Here is a 14520-nt window from a genome sequence, read left to right on the forward strand (position 1 = left end):
TAGTATTAAATATATTTGCCAGGGCCCAGCAACCTTCTCCCTTGCCTCTAATAGCAGGCTGGGATACATTTCATCAGGTCCTGGGGATTTATGCACCTGTATGGCCACAAAAACATCTAATACCTCCTCCTTATTAATCTTAACATGTTCTGGAATATCCCAATGCTACTGAAATCCCCACCTACAATATCTTTCTCCTCTGTGAATACACATGAGAAGCACTCATCTAAGACCTCACCAATGTATACTGTCACAATGCACAGGTTGCCTCTTTAGTCACTAATATGTCCCACACTTTTCCAGGTAATTCTCTTACTCTTAGTATACTTATAAAAAGCATTTGGATTTCCCATTTGCCAAAGTATTGTGTGGCTCCTCTTTGTCTTCCTAATTTTCTGTTTTAAGCACCTTCCTACAGTGTCTAGAGAGTGAGAAGATCTCTCCTCTTTTTAATGCACTGTATCTGACATATGCTTCTTTCTTTTTCTTTATCGAACTCTTATTATCCCTTACCATTCATGGTTTCCTGGACTTGTTGCCCTTACCCTTCACTGTTAGATGAATACACTAGCCCTGAATTCTCACCGTCTTATTTTTAAAAGACTCCCACTTTCCAAATGTGGACTTACCCACGAGGAGCTGTTCCTAGTCTACATTTCCCAGATCCTATCTAATGACAGTGAAATCAACCTTCCTCCAGTTTAGACAATTAACCTCTGCACCACCCTTATCTTTTTCCATAATGACCTTGACACTTGCTGAGTTATGGTCACTATCCCCAAATTAACAATCCACTAAAACTTCAACTACTTGACCAGCTTCTTTCCCTAGGATTAGGTCTAGCTCTATCTCTAATAGGGCTACTTACAGACTGACACAAAAAGCTCTCCTGGATGAACTTTAAAAACTCCATCCTGTCTAATACTTTCACACTATGGTGATGCAATTAATGTTAGCAAAGTTGAAGTTCCCTGCAATTATAACCCTGTTTCTTTCACACCTTTCTATGATTTCCCTACACATCTGTTCCTCTAAATTCCTCTGACTGTCAGGAAGCCTGTAGTAAAATCCCAGCAATATAATCATCACTTTTTTATTTCGAAGTTTGCTCATTACTGCAGTGATGATTTCCTTTATTAAAAATGCAATGATTATCTTTAATAGTTCTCTAGGTTCAGGAATCATCCCTCAGTATTGAAAAATTGTACATGTCCCTCCATTTTTTAAGAAGGGTGAAAGAGGAAGCCAGCGAATTACAGATGAGTTAGCTTAACATCTGTGGTGAGGAAATTATTGGAGTCTATAATCAAGAATGGGATAACTGGACACCTTGAAATTTTTCAGTTAATCAGGAAGAGTCAGCATAGGTCATAACTGACACATCTCATTGAATGTTTTGAAGAGATGACTAAGATATTGGGCAAGGGAATGTCTATGGATGTTCCTTTTATGGGCTTCCAGAAGGCATTTGATAAAGTCCCACGTAAGAGACTGTTCAGAGAAACAGTTGACAGAAAGTAGGGATTATAGATGGGTATAGTGTCCAGTGTTGTCCCAAAAGGATCTGTGTTTGGGTGACAATTATTCACATTATTTATTGAAGGCTTGGATAATGGCATATAAAGTCATACATCAAAATCTGCTGATGACACATAGTTAGGCGGCATTATAGACAGTGGAGATGATAATATAAAATTGCAAATGGATATTGATAGACCAAGTAAATGAGCAAAATTGTGGCAAATGCAGTTCTATGTAAGCAAGGGTAAGGTTATCCATTTTGAACCAAAAAAGGTTCGATCAAGATACTTTCTAGAAGGTATTAAATACTGTGGATGTCCAAAGAGACTTGGAGGTTCAGTTACATCGATCTTTAAAATATCACAAATAGGTGCCAAAAATAATCAAGAAAGCTAATGGGCTGCTGGCCTTTATACCTAGATGGCTGGAGTACAAGAATACAGAAGTTATGTTCCAGTTACACAAAACCCAAGAGAGACCCAATTTGAAGTACTGTGAGCAGATCTGGGCACCACACCTTAGAAAGGATATAGGAGGGAGTACAACACAGGTTTACAAGAATGATACCTGGACTTCAGGGGTTAAGTTATGAGGAGAGATTACACAAATTAAGTCTGTTTAATCTAGAATTTAGATGGTTAAGGGGTGATCTGATTGAAGTCTTCAAGATATTAACAGGAAAAGACACTGTAGATAATGATAAACTACTTACACTGTTAGGATCTCTGAATTTTCCACTACATGACCTGCTAAAATTCTGCTAAAATCTCAAAGGGATGCAGCACCTGACTTCACAGATCTTACACATAGTACAGGGGAACCTTGATTATCCAAAGGACACAGGCGGGGAGTATTTCACTCAGTTAATCGTATTCCGGATAATCGAATCTGGATAACATAGTTTAGCCAATCTTGCGATCTTGCCTGATATTCCGATATTCAGATAATCGAATGTTGGATAATCAAGGTTCCTCTGTATTCAAAGCACAAAGTTAGCATTAGTAACCTGTCAACACCTTTTTTCAAAGCATATTCGATTGGTTCTGTGAAAATCTTGGGATTCTGCATTTATGAACTGTCAAAAGATACAGAGTAGATGTTCGTTTTTAAATTCAGAGAAGAAATAAGATGCTTAATTTCATCACCATCATGTCTTTGCAAAATATGTATTTTTGCATAATGTCCATGCAAAATATCAGCTAATATTTCTTGAGAGACAATAGATTCAAAGTCAAATAAGGTAGGTTGGTGTGATCAGACAAATTGTTTGATATAAACTATTACTGTTTATGAACAAAACATAATTTAAATTATAAAAGTCATCAACTCTATTGAAGCAATTAATACATTGGGCCACTGCAATGGCTCAGATTTTGCTGGAGCCATCTTGCATCCATTAGTTACACATTTTGTCTCATCATCCAGCTTGAAAAAGAATTTTCTCTTTAAGTTGCTGGAAGTGAGATCTGAAAGCGGCATAGCCAAACAAACATGGTATCAAGAGCACTGGTGAATGATTGGTCCAACAAACTATCTTCTTAAACAATCAGATTTAAGAACTGAGTTACAAACAGAGGAAAACGGAAAAAGAGGATGAATTTGCGTAAAATCAGGAATGGAAAGAGAAATAAAAGGAATTTTTTAAAAAGAGCAAAATAGCGATTGGACTAAGGGAGAAGTTTACAGAATGGGAAATTTATCTCCAAATATCATTACACTGGGAGGGGAGCAGTTCTATTGAATTACTTCCAGTATCGTTAATTGGACAATGAAAAATAATGACACGTATAAGCATCTGCAATAATGTCTGACATTACAAATAGAGAAATGTTAAAATTTAAACGCATGCAACAAAATTCTTGAAAGTACCATAGAGTGTGACATCTTATGTGTCACATAGAGTGTGACATATTATACGAAAGTGTACCATGTGGAGTTTTTAGAAAGCAGGAGAACATCAGTTATTTCGGGAGCTTCAATACATAAGCAAACTGGAGTTGCTCAAACTTACTCTGAAACAAAATAATGTCACAATCTTGATGGGAAGGGTGCATTGAAAATCAAGCCCCTCTACTCCCCAAATCATCACAAATGTGAAAATGACTGAATTAATCAGCTGAATGATTAATTTGCCTGACAATAAGAACTAAGATAAAGGTAACTCACACCAGATTTAATCAATTAACAAGAAAATAAAACTTCATTTATTTTTGCAAACTTATCCTCTAACATGAAGCAAAATGCATTTTTAATGACCAATATGCAAAATTTAAACAATACCCCTTTGAAATCCAACATTCATTCACAAACAGAGCAGATGAGACATACATTTTTGCAGGAATATCAAGGATGAAAAATATAGACTAGAAAGAACAAAACTTGTGGATCAAGAGTCTAAATCACAAAGGTGAAATGAACTGCCTTTCTCAAAGTTTTTTTCCTTTTAAAGCACTGTTGTTGACAGCACCAAGCCTCAATTCAGTCACTGGTCAGTTGGACCCACATCTTCTGATTGAGTTAAAAGTTCTTCTTTTCAGAGTCTTTTGATACTGAGTTTCTTTGATTCACAGAAGTATAGATAGAGAGAGGCAGAGAGATCTGGCTTGTTTCAATGTTTGAGTGCCTGTTCTCTTCTGAGTTCTGTGACAAAACTGTCACTTAAAACCAATTCAAAAGCTATTGCTGGGCAGCCTTTTTCCAAACTAAGGATACCCAATAAGGACACACAATGGGGGTTGTATTTTAGCAGTTATTTTACATACTAGTAACCTAAAGGATGCTTTGGAGATATGAATTAATTTCTATAATCAGTTAGTGAATTTAAATTCAGTTAGTTAAATACATTTGGAAGAAAGAAATGTGAAGGTGACCATGAAACTAACAATTTGTTGTAAAATTGATAGAGTTCAATAACTTTCAACAGGAAAGATAATCTGCTATCTCTAACTGATCTAGCTTTATGTGATGCTATACCCACAGCTATGCTATTGATTCTTAACTGCTTCCTGAAATTGCTCATTCAGTTGCACAGACAACAAATGCTTGTCTTGCCAGAATTGCCCATATCCTGATAATGAGTCAGGATTTATTCAGGGACTCTAGGATCTTAAGCTGTCCCAAACACAACTACAAACTAACTTTTACCTTCTAAGGTGTAAAAGTGAAGAGGGAAATCAAAAGCGAGAAAAAAGATGACTACAAGTAAATAAACGTGCAATTCAATTTTGTGAATCAGAGTATTAAACATGTTTTACTCTATCATAAATTCATCCTAAAGCTTCCATTCTGTTATATTAAAAAGGTAATCAATAGCTGAGCATGCTGCAGCAAGTCATTCAAGTACCAAACCAATTATACTAGGGAGACGGGCGTCAGCTAAAATCACAATACTGACAGCTAATGTGATCCAGTATCCCCACTGTGGGTGTTTTGTGACATAATCAAGGCCAGGCCATACCCTCATAGACTGGTTTCACTTTGATCAGCACTGACAACGTTTGCTGGTTGGTATTGGACAGCTCAAGCTGGTAAGTGCGCTGCAGGTCTGTGAAATATCATAATTATAGTGTTCAGAATGAAAATACAGGTTCATGAGCATCTCACCAACATGAATTCGAACAACTATCAGCAAATAATTGCACCAGAGATTGTCCTTGAAACCAGATGCTGATTTTTGCATTTTAATTGTCATTGCTGCATACACCTTAAGGATATTGATTAAATTAACTTTCACTATAACGTGTTACATTTTACTGAAATGGATTCACTCACAGCCAACAGGTGGGAGTGGAAGGGGAATGTTGTGGATGGTAATGGATCAGGAATTTGTTCGCTAGGAAAGTGGCTTTGACATCGTTCTTTAACCTAGCCAAGTCATTAACACCCTGCTAATAGGTTTCCCACACATCATAGAATGTGGGTGCAATGGCAACCTGTATTTGGTTAAAGGAGGGTTTTCGACACAGTAGGGGGTCAGAATAGCTGAATTCTATACCAAGTTTCAGTTATCACAGAAAAGGCAAGGAAGTGTGGGAAGATTGTCTCTGGTTTCTGATTCTTCCCAGGAAGTCCTATTGTGGGGTCTGAGGGACTGTGGTAATGTTTTTTCACTCATGAGGGATGAGGAGCCAAATGATGGGCAAGACACCACTCATCTTAACTCCTTTTTGACTAATTGTAGACTGTTTTTCTCCTGGAATTGAGAGAGAGAGAGATAGAGAGAGAGAGAGAGAGAGAGACAGGTATGACGGAAGATGAAAATGGATGGCACAGTTACTACAAATGGTTCAGATGGGAAGGTTTTCTAAACGAGTAGGGAGAGAGTACTGGGTATGCAGGGCTAGTGATACCAAGGAATGGGCTGGGCGAGGATAAGTAGGGAAGGTGGTGCAGCACATTTCTACTTCCTTGGTAGGAGGTGAGTACAGTAGCACAGATCGAGTGTGTGAGGCATCAGAGAGAAAATGGTGATACTTACACAGGTGGAGGGGAGAAGGTCATGGACAAGGGCATTTCTCCAGACATGTGAGACTGCTTTAACCCACATGGCAACTCCACTGGATCAGATTTTTTGCAGCCTCCCTTGCTAGTCCTGGGGAAGGAGGGAGTCCACCCTGTGCCTCACACCACCCAACAAGAGCTGAAGAACACTGCACACAAAGCAGAGTGCTAATACCCATTTGTCTGTCATACTTGAGGCAATTGACAACAGCGCAGCTCCAGGCTGACAGTACTTGTCCAGTATCATAATAGCCTTTTCAAGATGGCTTCCTTGCCAACAATGCTTGTCAATTCCGGAATACCTGCTGAGTGACGAATTGTTCTGGGAACTGTACGTGATGATATGGGGCAGAAATTGGACGTGTCATAGGACGTGGGGCAGGAATTGCAATTAATGCAATGGGCTTGGTAACATTTGGTGGGAAAACTTGTTTAACCTCACAGCAAGAATCGAAACTCGATGTGACTTGCACTTGGCCAAAAACAACCCAGAAGATTCAGCCCATTGTTCCAAGTCTTTACCTATCATCATTCTCCTTGGCCCTATAAGACTAACCCTCTACCATTCAATCACTCTTGTCTTTTACCCTATCATTGACCTTCCTTTAGTCCCTATTCCAACCTCCTTGCTCAAAATCAGCTCCAGAAAGTTCCTCCAAATGGTGAGGCTTCACTCAAACTTCAACTCCTTTAGCAAGATGCTTTTTGTACAAAATGTGGGTTAAACTGTGTTTCCACTCAAGACCCCTTTTAGCACTTGAAAATTGTCCTCTGTGGCTTTCCCATTGTTTAGAATCAAGATTAGAGTGTTGCTGGAAAAGCACAGCAGGTCAGGCAGCATCTGAGGAGCAGGAAAATCAATGTTTTAGGCAGGAGCCCTTCATTAGGAATGAGAGTTTTCTGATGAAGGACTCCTGCCCGAAAACGTTGATTTTCCTGCTCCTCAGATACGGCCTGACTTGCTGTGCTTTTCCAGCAACACTCTAATCTTGACTTTAAACCACGACTGTGTCTAATTAAACAATGGGAAAGCCACAGAGGACAATTTTCAAGTGTTAAAAGGGGGTCTTGAGTGAAAACACAGTTTAACCCACATTTTGTACAAGAAGCATCTTGCTAAAGGAGTTGAAGTTTGAGTGAAGCTTCACCATTTGGAGGAACTTTCTGGAGCTGATTTTGAGCAAGGAGGTTGGAATAGGGACTAAAGGAAGGTCAATGATAGGGTAAAAGACAAGAGTGATTGAATGGTAGAGGGTTGGTCTTATAGGGCCATCTAGTAAATGCTTGAGTTTGAAAGTGTAAGTATCTAGTTCTTTTGGACAAATTCAAACTATATAAATTAGTCAATAGGACAGAATTACAAACTAAAACAAACTTTCAAACTTACAAGTCTTACAAGTACAATTTCCACTTAGAACTTGTTTTCATCAAAATGACCCACATTTTTTTTAAACCACAAAATCCATGCCTTTGTCATTTCAAAATACAATATTAGAAGTCAAACAATCTCCAGTACATATGCAACTTATATTATAATACCCAGGATATGTGGCAAATATATATAATAAACTACTATTGAACAGACTGCAGTGCACATCAACCAATAAATATGGTCAAGACAGATCCAAGATTTCACAGCAATTTCCCTTACATGCTAATATTAGACATCAAATTTAATTAAATTTCAAAAGAAACTACAATTCTTTATCTTTTCCAATCTGGCTTTGACAACTTATTTTAAGAGCTGTTCTGTCATGGACTAGCTCAACAACATCCATTGATCAACCAGTTTTCTTGGATCTTTGCTCCATTTGACTCTGAAACTGTATTCCAGTACTCACATGCAGATCTCACACCCGCTATTCACTAACAGCTAGCTTCACCAAACTGGAGCTACCCTTGGGATGTACCTTGAGCTTTAATATTCTTCAGTTGTAACAAACAAGTACTGTGTGCACATTTCAAACACCACTTGCAGTTGTACTGAACAATTTTGCAGATATATGAATAGGCAGGGAGTTGAAGGATATGGACAATGTAGAAGCAAATGTTTTCTAGTTTAGAAAGGCATCATGTGTCAACGTAGCCTTGGTGAGATGAAGGGCCTGTTCCTGTGCTGTACTGTCCTTTGTACTAATGTCATGTGGCTTTTCCCTTGTAGTTCTGATGCCTTCTTATCATGCAGAGCTAAAAGCAGCACTGCCTAACATGGAGTTTTTTTCTCTCTCTCTCATAATCACAGATCATCAGGCTCACTGCCTGTTACCAATGTACTCCCCTTTAGTAACCGTTGAACTGTCCTGAGAAACCGGTTGAAAGCCTTGCAACTAGTCTTGCACCTATTTCTTGGCTGAGTTGCATAATACCTGGGAACTGACAAATGTAGGTCTGTTGGAACTGAGTGTACTCTGAGTGTTATATTCTACAGAATGTTGATTTTTGCAGCACAAAGTATTCTTACAAAATGAACGATTTATCACAATGTATATGCAGACACTGTATCAGTTTTTCAAATAATATCTCCAAGGATCAGCATTTAAATGAAGAAAAGGAGGGATTCAAGAAAAGATTGATTCTGATAGAAAAAGGATCAGTATCAGAGATCTTCTGGCTATAATTTGATGGATATGAATGGAACCAAATGAAGGCAGCTGTATTGTGTTGATAAGAGACAGTAGAGAAGGATAACGTAGTTGATCAGAGGATGAGGAAAATGCATCATGGAGGCATGAAGGTTATCAATTGTTTCTTAGCTTAGAGTGTTTTGAGTGCTATGGCAGAGACAAAAACTTAATTGGAGAGATTCAAACCATGGACTTGAGGAAATGATAGGCTCAGGTTTGGGAGGGGATAATGCATTCAAGAGTTTGGAGAGAAAAGTGAAGTTACAGCTATAATGCTGGTTTGTAAAGAAACAAGCATTGAGGGTAGGTTTTAATAAGGCTAGTGATAATAGCAGTTTTGAATGGGAAAGATACAGTAATGGAAGTGGAGAAATGATTTACAATCTCAGCTAGCATCCAGGCCAGGAACGTAAATCGTATGGTCAGTGAATTATGGTCAGTGGAATAGTGGAAATGGAATCAAGGGAGCAGAAGGTGGGTGTCAAGGATATGATGATCTCTGAGATGAGCGATAATAGGGGAGTCAATAGAAAATAAATTGGGATCAGGACTTATGCAGTAGCATCCTGGACAGAGTTATGGCCAGAAATTCTTGTATGAATTTGATCTACTTGCAGTATTGTGGGGTATAGACTGGCATATGGACAGACTTCAAGGTATAATTGTTCTTATCCTATACTGGCACAATTAGAAGACACCCAGCAGCAAAAGGAAGTATGAAAAAGCGCCCAGAGAAAGGAATGTGAATAATCTCATGGCCACAGACTATTTCACCTTCTGGAAACACCTGCGTAATCTGTGGTTGGAGATGTGGCTCCAGAATCAGGCTCATCAGCTGCACAAGGACGTACAGAACTCGTGAGCAGTGACATAGAATTTCTCAGGTAGACAATCATATCTGTTAGTGAATGATTGCTTACAACAACAATTAGAACTTCAGATTAAGAAAATCTAAAACATATTTCTTAAAAAAGATAAATCAACTAGCTTAATTATTTAAAAATGAAATGCACACTCAGTACAATTTTGTAAATTCACGTTTATTTTAATGAACACGAACACTATTATGCATTTCCTGGAATCTTCGGTTACACTTGCTGGATTGTGAAGATTTACGACACAATAAACTCTTAACAAGCTATGGCTTAATATACTAGACACTTTAATACTGTCACTTTTTTTACATGCTCTCAAGAATCAGTGGATTCTCAACATGCACTCAAACAAATACATGTCTACACTCATACAAATACATCTATGAAAAAATGATAGATTCATTTAATGCTAATTAAGAATTACATTTTTCAGTATAAAAATTATGCGTTAGTTCTTAATGCATGTATTAAAAAAAACATACCTTTTAGAGCTTTACAGTTGGCAAAGTAAAAAAAGCACCCCCCTCTCCCAACCACCACCACCATCACCATCACCACACACACACCCCATATACATGGCTTCAAGTTGAAATGAAATGATGCAAAACATTTCAGACTCATATATCAGGTCATTAGGTAATGACACAACTTATAATAAAAGGCTGCAGGTGGACTGGATGATAAGGGGATTACTGCAACACTAGTCTTTAGGAAAATAAATATAATGGTACATGAGTATAAAAAAGATAAGCAGCATTCTTGGATCCTATAATATTTTGTGAAGTTTATTTAGTTCACTCATGGGCTTTTGGCTTTTTTGGCAACGTCAGCATTTACTGCCTGTCCCTAAATGCTCTTGAGAAAAGGGTCATGAGCAGTCTTTTTGACTTGTTGCAGTCCACCCCAGAATTCTCTCTCTAAGGGCTTTGTGTGTCAACCTATAACACTTGGACTGCAGTGGTTCAAGAAGGCAGGTAACCACCACCTTCTCAAGGATAACTAGGGACACGCAATAATTGCTGGCCAGTCAGTGACACCCATGTCCCACACATGACTAAAAAAGGTCCAAATAGTGAAGGTAATCCCATAGTGTTGCTGGAGTTCCAGGATTTTGACTCTGAAGTGACACATTTCCAAGATAAGAGTGTGTGAGACGTGGGTGAATTGGTGGCATTCCTATGCTCTAGCTGCCACTGTCCTTCTTGATGATACAGGTTGTGAGTTTGGGAAGTGCTGTCAGTGAAACTTTGTTGGATTCGTTAAGATCCTACACCAGACTGTCAAATTTATATTAAGATCTGCTTAAGGAGTAACGCAAGGACAAGGGGAACCTATTGTGGTTATTAGGTGGAACAGGGAAGGACAGAAATACAGGAAATTGAATGAACATGGTTGAGGACTGATCAACTATTGTTGGGAGACAGGGTTAATCCTTAGTTGAGGAAAACAAATTAGGAGCATAGGACGGTTGGCATTGTCAGAGCAGTTGAATTATAGATGGAATAACTGAGAGAATGGAATGGCGAATTGAAGGGAGCAGTATGGATCGTGGTAGGTTCAAGACAGCTTTTGGACTCAGTGGGTAGTGAGTGAAAATTGGATTTCTTTTTAAGACTTTGTATAAAATTTTACGTAAAGTTCTCAGAAATATAAATAATCCCACAAATTTCACATAGCAGATCTAAAAGTTATAGAGTAGGCAATGACATATTGCGTTGTCACTGGACCAGTAATCCAGAGCCCAAAGCTAATGCACTGAGGACACTGACTTGAACCCCATCATGGTAGATGACCAAGTTTAAATTCAACTAAAAAAATGGGAACTTAAACAGCTATTGTAATGTTCACCAAACTTGCCAACCTTATTGGTTTGGCTTATATGCGAATCTAGACTCGTACAAATGTGGTTGACTCTTGACTGTCCGCTGAAACAGACAAAAGTGAGGACTGCAGATGCTGGAAACCAGAGTTTAGATCAGAGTGGTGCTGGAAAAGCACAGCAGGTCAGGCAGCATCCGAGGAGCAGTGAAACAGCCTAATAAATTCAGTTAATACAAGTTGATATAGGCAAATAGACCACTAGCCATTCATTAATTAAAAGCTCATCTCATTAATCAACAATTGATTGGAAAATGGGAGTTTTTGTTCTTGGTTTCAAGATGATTAGGGGTTTAGATAGGGTTGACAGTGAGAACCTTTTTCCACGTATGGAGTCAGCTGTTACTAGGGGACACAGCTTTAAATTAAGGGGAGGTTGGTATAGGACAGATGTTAGGGGTAGATTCTTTACTCAGCGAGTTGTGAGTTCATGGAATGCCCTGCCAGTATCAGTGGTGGACTCTCCCTCTTTATGGTCATTCAAGCGGGCATTGGATAAGCATATGGAGGAATTTATTAGGTTAGTGTAGATTAGGTAGGCTTCGGTTGGCGCAACATCGAGGGCTGAAGGGCCTGTACTGCGCTGTATTTTTCTATGTTCTATGTTTCATTAAGCTCATCACTGCCAATCTCATGAGAAAACTATGCCCATAATATCTACAAATGCTATGTCACATTGGATTCAAATATCAGAAGTATAATCAAAAAGCCTCAATATTTGAGGAGTTCATCACAAACTACAGCTTGCACGATTGATGATAATAGAAATGCAGCAGGAGAACAAGTTTATATTTAAGTTAAGGCTCATAATAAGGTAATCTCTTCCTGACTCCTTTTTCTGCCTCTAGTGCCATCTAGATTATTAATTATTTCCAATCTGTTACCTTATGCAACATCTGTTCTTAAGCTTTTATATCCACAGTTAACATTGAATCACTATTACATTTAATCAGGTATATAACTAGTATTATTTTTACCATGACTCTATTGCTCCCAAGTGCCTGACTTCAAAAATTCAGGTGGTCTGGACGTTTCACAACTCTTTCATATTATGTTCTGTCGTGGAAGATTGGTAGATCATTGACTTGAGGGGTGGTAACCTCGAATGTTATTCTATATAAATCATTTTGCTGCTGGAAGATCTTTTACCTGATGAGTGTCCTTCAGGAAAGATGTGCCCATTATCTTATCAGAAGCACTTTTAATCTGCATTCCCTTTGCAGAGGAACTCTTCTCTGCTACGTCAGGTAGTTGCCTATAACATCATCTGGAAGACCTTTTATTTTATGAATGTCCATCTAGAAAGACAGTTGTTCTATGGAAGCAATTACTTTTTTCCTCATAGTACTCTGGATTTTCAAACCAGGTAATTTCTTCTTTCTGATTGTGTATCGATTCAATGGACATTGGTCTGATTTCCATGGGATCCCATGCAGTTCATCTCAATCAAATCTTTACTCTCAATCTGCTGATACATGATGAAACTGTGTAAGCTCAACTTCAACTTTTGTTAAATTGGCTTGGTCATGTTCCTCCATCCACTGTGGATGTCTTCCTAATGAACTAGAAATTTCACATCTTCAGTCGTGGTATTAGAGGTTTGCTGTTTATTTAGCACTTTCTCAGTTAATGGTAGTGTTCTGCATATCCTTCTTCTCTGAGGACTTTGTCACTTTGCAGTGTGACTAGTTTTTACTCTCTTCCCAGCTCACCTTGTTTTACTTGTGCCTCTTACAAGCTGGGAGGCTAAAGTTTTCTTCTTGATTGCTGCTTTTGCCCTGAAGTTGTTTCTAAGAGTATCACTGGCTGCTTCTTCCTTTATGTGACTTCAGCTGCTTACTGACTGTTGGTATCTTCTTAAAATGGTAATGTTCGTCAAATAGTAAAGTCACTTGTTTCCTGAAATTTTATTTTCCTGGCTTGAATAGACTTCTCTCTTGTTACCTTATGGTGTTTATACAATGATTCCCATTGCTGATTACCTTGTTGTAAGTTGTAGTACCCACCCCAAGTGGCTTGTGATTGACATAGATTCTGCCAACAGTCCTCCTTTCTATGCTGTGTCTAATAGTCTGGCTAATGAGGATCAGTGCAGGATAGACCACCATTGAGTCGTAATGAGATGAAGAACACGCCTTCCACAACAAGATGTAGTTTATTGCTTGATAACAACCGGGTATAAATTTTACTGACCAGTTAGGCATTGAACCATCAAGACCTTTATGCTAGATTGCTTCTCCTCCACCCAAATAATGTATGACACATCAGATAGGGTGAAGTCTAATGTTGCTTCAACACTAACTCTTTCAGAACCCTTACTCTGTGTCACACAAAGCTGTTGCAAAAGCAATAGCTATAAAGTATTCACACAGAACCTCAGATAATTGTATCTCCAGTTTTCTTTGCTGCCCTGTGTGTGTTGAACATCTCTAATTAACACTTCCCAATTATTGTGTAACTGAATAAGAGCATCAAGATTAGAAAGTTCTAGTTGCGATCTTCACTATAACCTTTTTCTTGGCACTCCATCACATACTATGATTCGCACATATTAGATTGATATTTAAAACCAACGTAAGTACTTGCTTCCTCTAATAACCAGAGGTTATTTTGTTGCCCACTGCTCTGTTCAACATCCCAAGATTTTTTTTTAAATAAAGATTTTCTCTGTAGCATAGTTAACAACGTTTTACTCAAATCACTGCAACAAGTATTATGAAAATTAGAATGAGAAAAAATAAAGGAACCAAAATATTAAAAAGATAATTTTTAAAAAAGGTTTTGCTGAAAACTGTGAATGTTGCAAAAGCCTTGCACAAATGATTCACTGACGTTTGTGCACTACCTAAACCCAACTATAATCATGTGCTTTTGCTCCCACCTCACTACCTAAGTGAATTCGAAGTGAATTATACTGCAAAACAACCAAGAAGCTGAAAGTCTCCAGCTCGAAGCATCTAGTTTGGCACAGCATGGTAATCAGCTAGGAGAAAGTGAGGACTGCAGATGCTGGAGATCAGAGCTGAAAATGTGTTGCTGGAAAAGCGCAGCAGGTCAGGCAGCATCCAAGGAGCAGGAGAATTGACGTTCCTGAAGAAGGGCTCATGCTCGAAACGTCGATT

The 14520-nt window shown here is 38.4% G+C and overlaps 1 protein-coding gene across 2 annotated transcripts in view; it reads right to left on the minus strand.

The window, feature by feature from the left end:
* anos1b (anosmin 1b) overlaps positions 1-14520 on the minus strand; it is a 151783-nt gene that overhangs the window by 71149 nt on the left and 66114 nt on the right. The window lies entirely within an intron of this gene.

Source organism: Hemiscyllium ocellatum, chromosome 13 (genome assembly GCF_020745735.1).
Source record: "Hemiscyllium ocellatum isolate sHemOce1 chromosome 13, sHemOce1.pat.X.cur, whole genome shotgun sequence".
Taxonomy (NCBI): Eukaryota; Metazoa; Chordata; class Chondrichthyes; order Orectolobiformes; family Hemiscylliidae; genus Hemiscyllium; species Hemiscyllium ocellatum.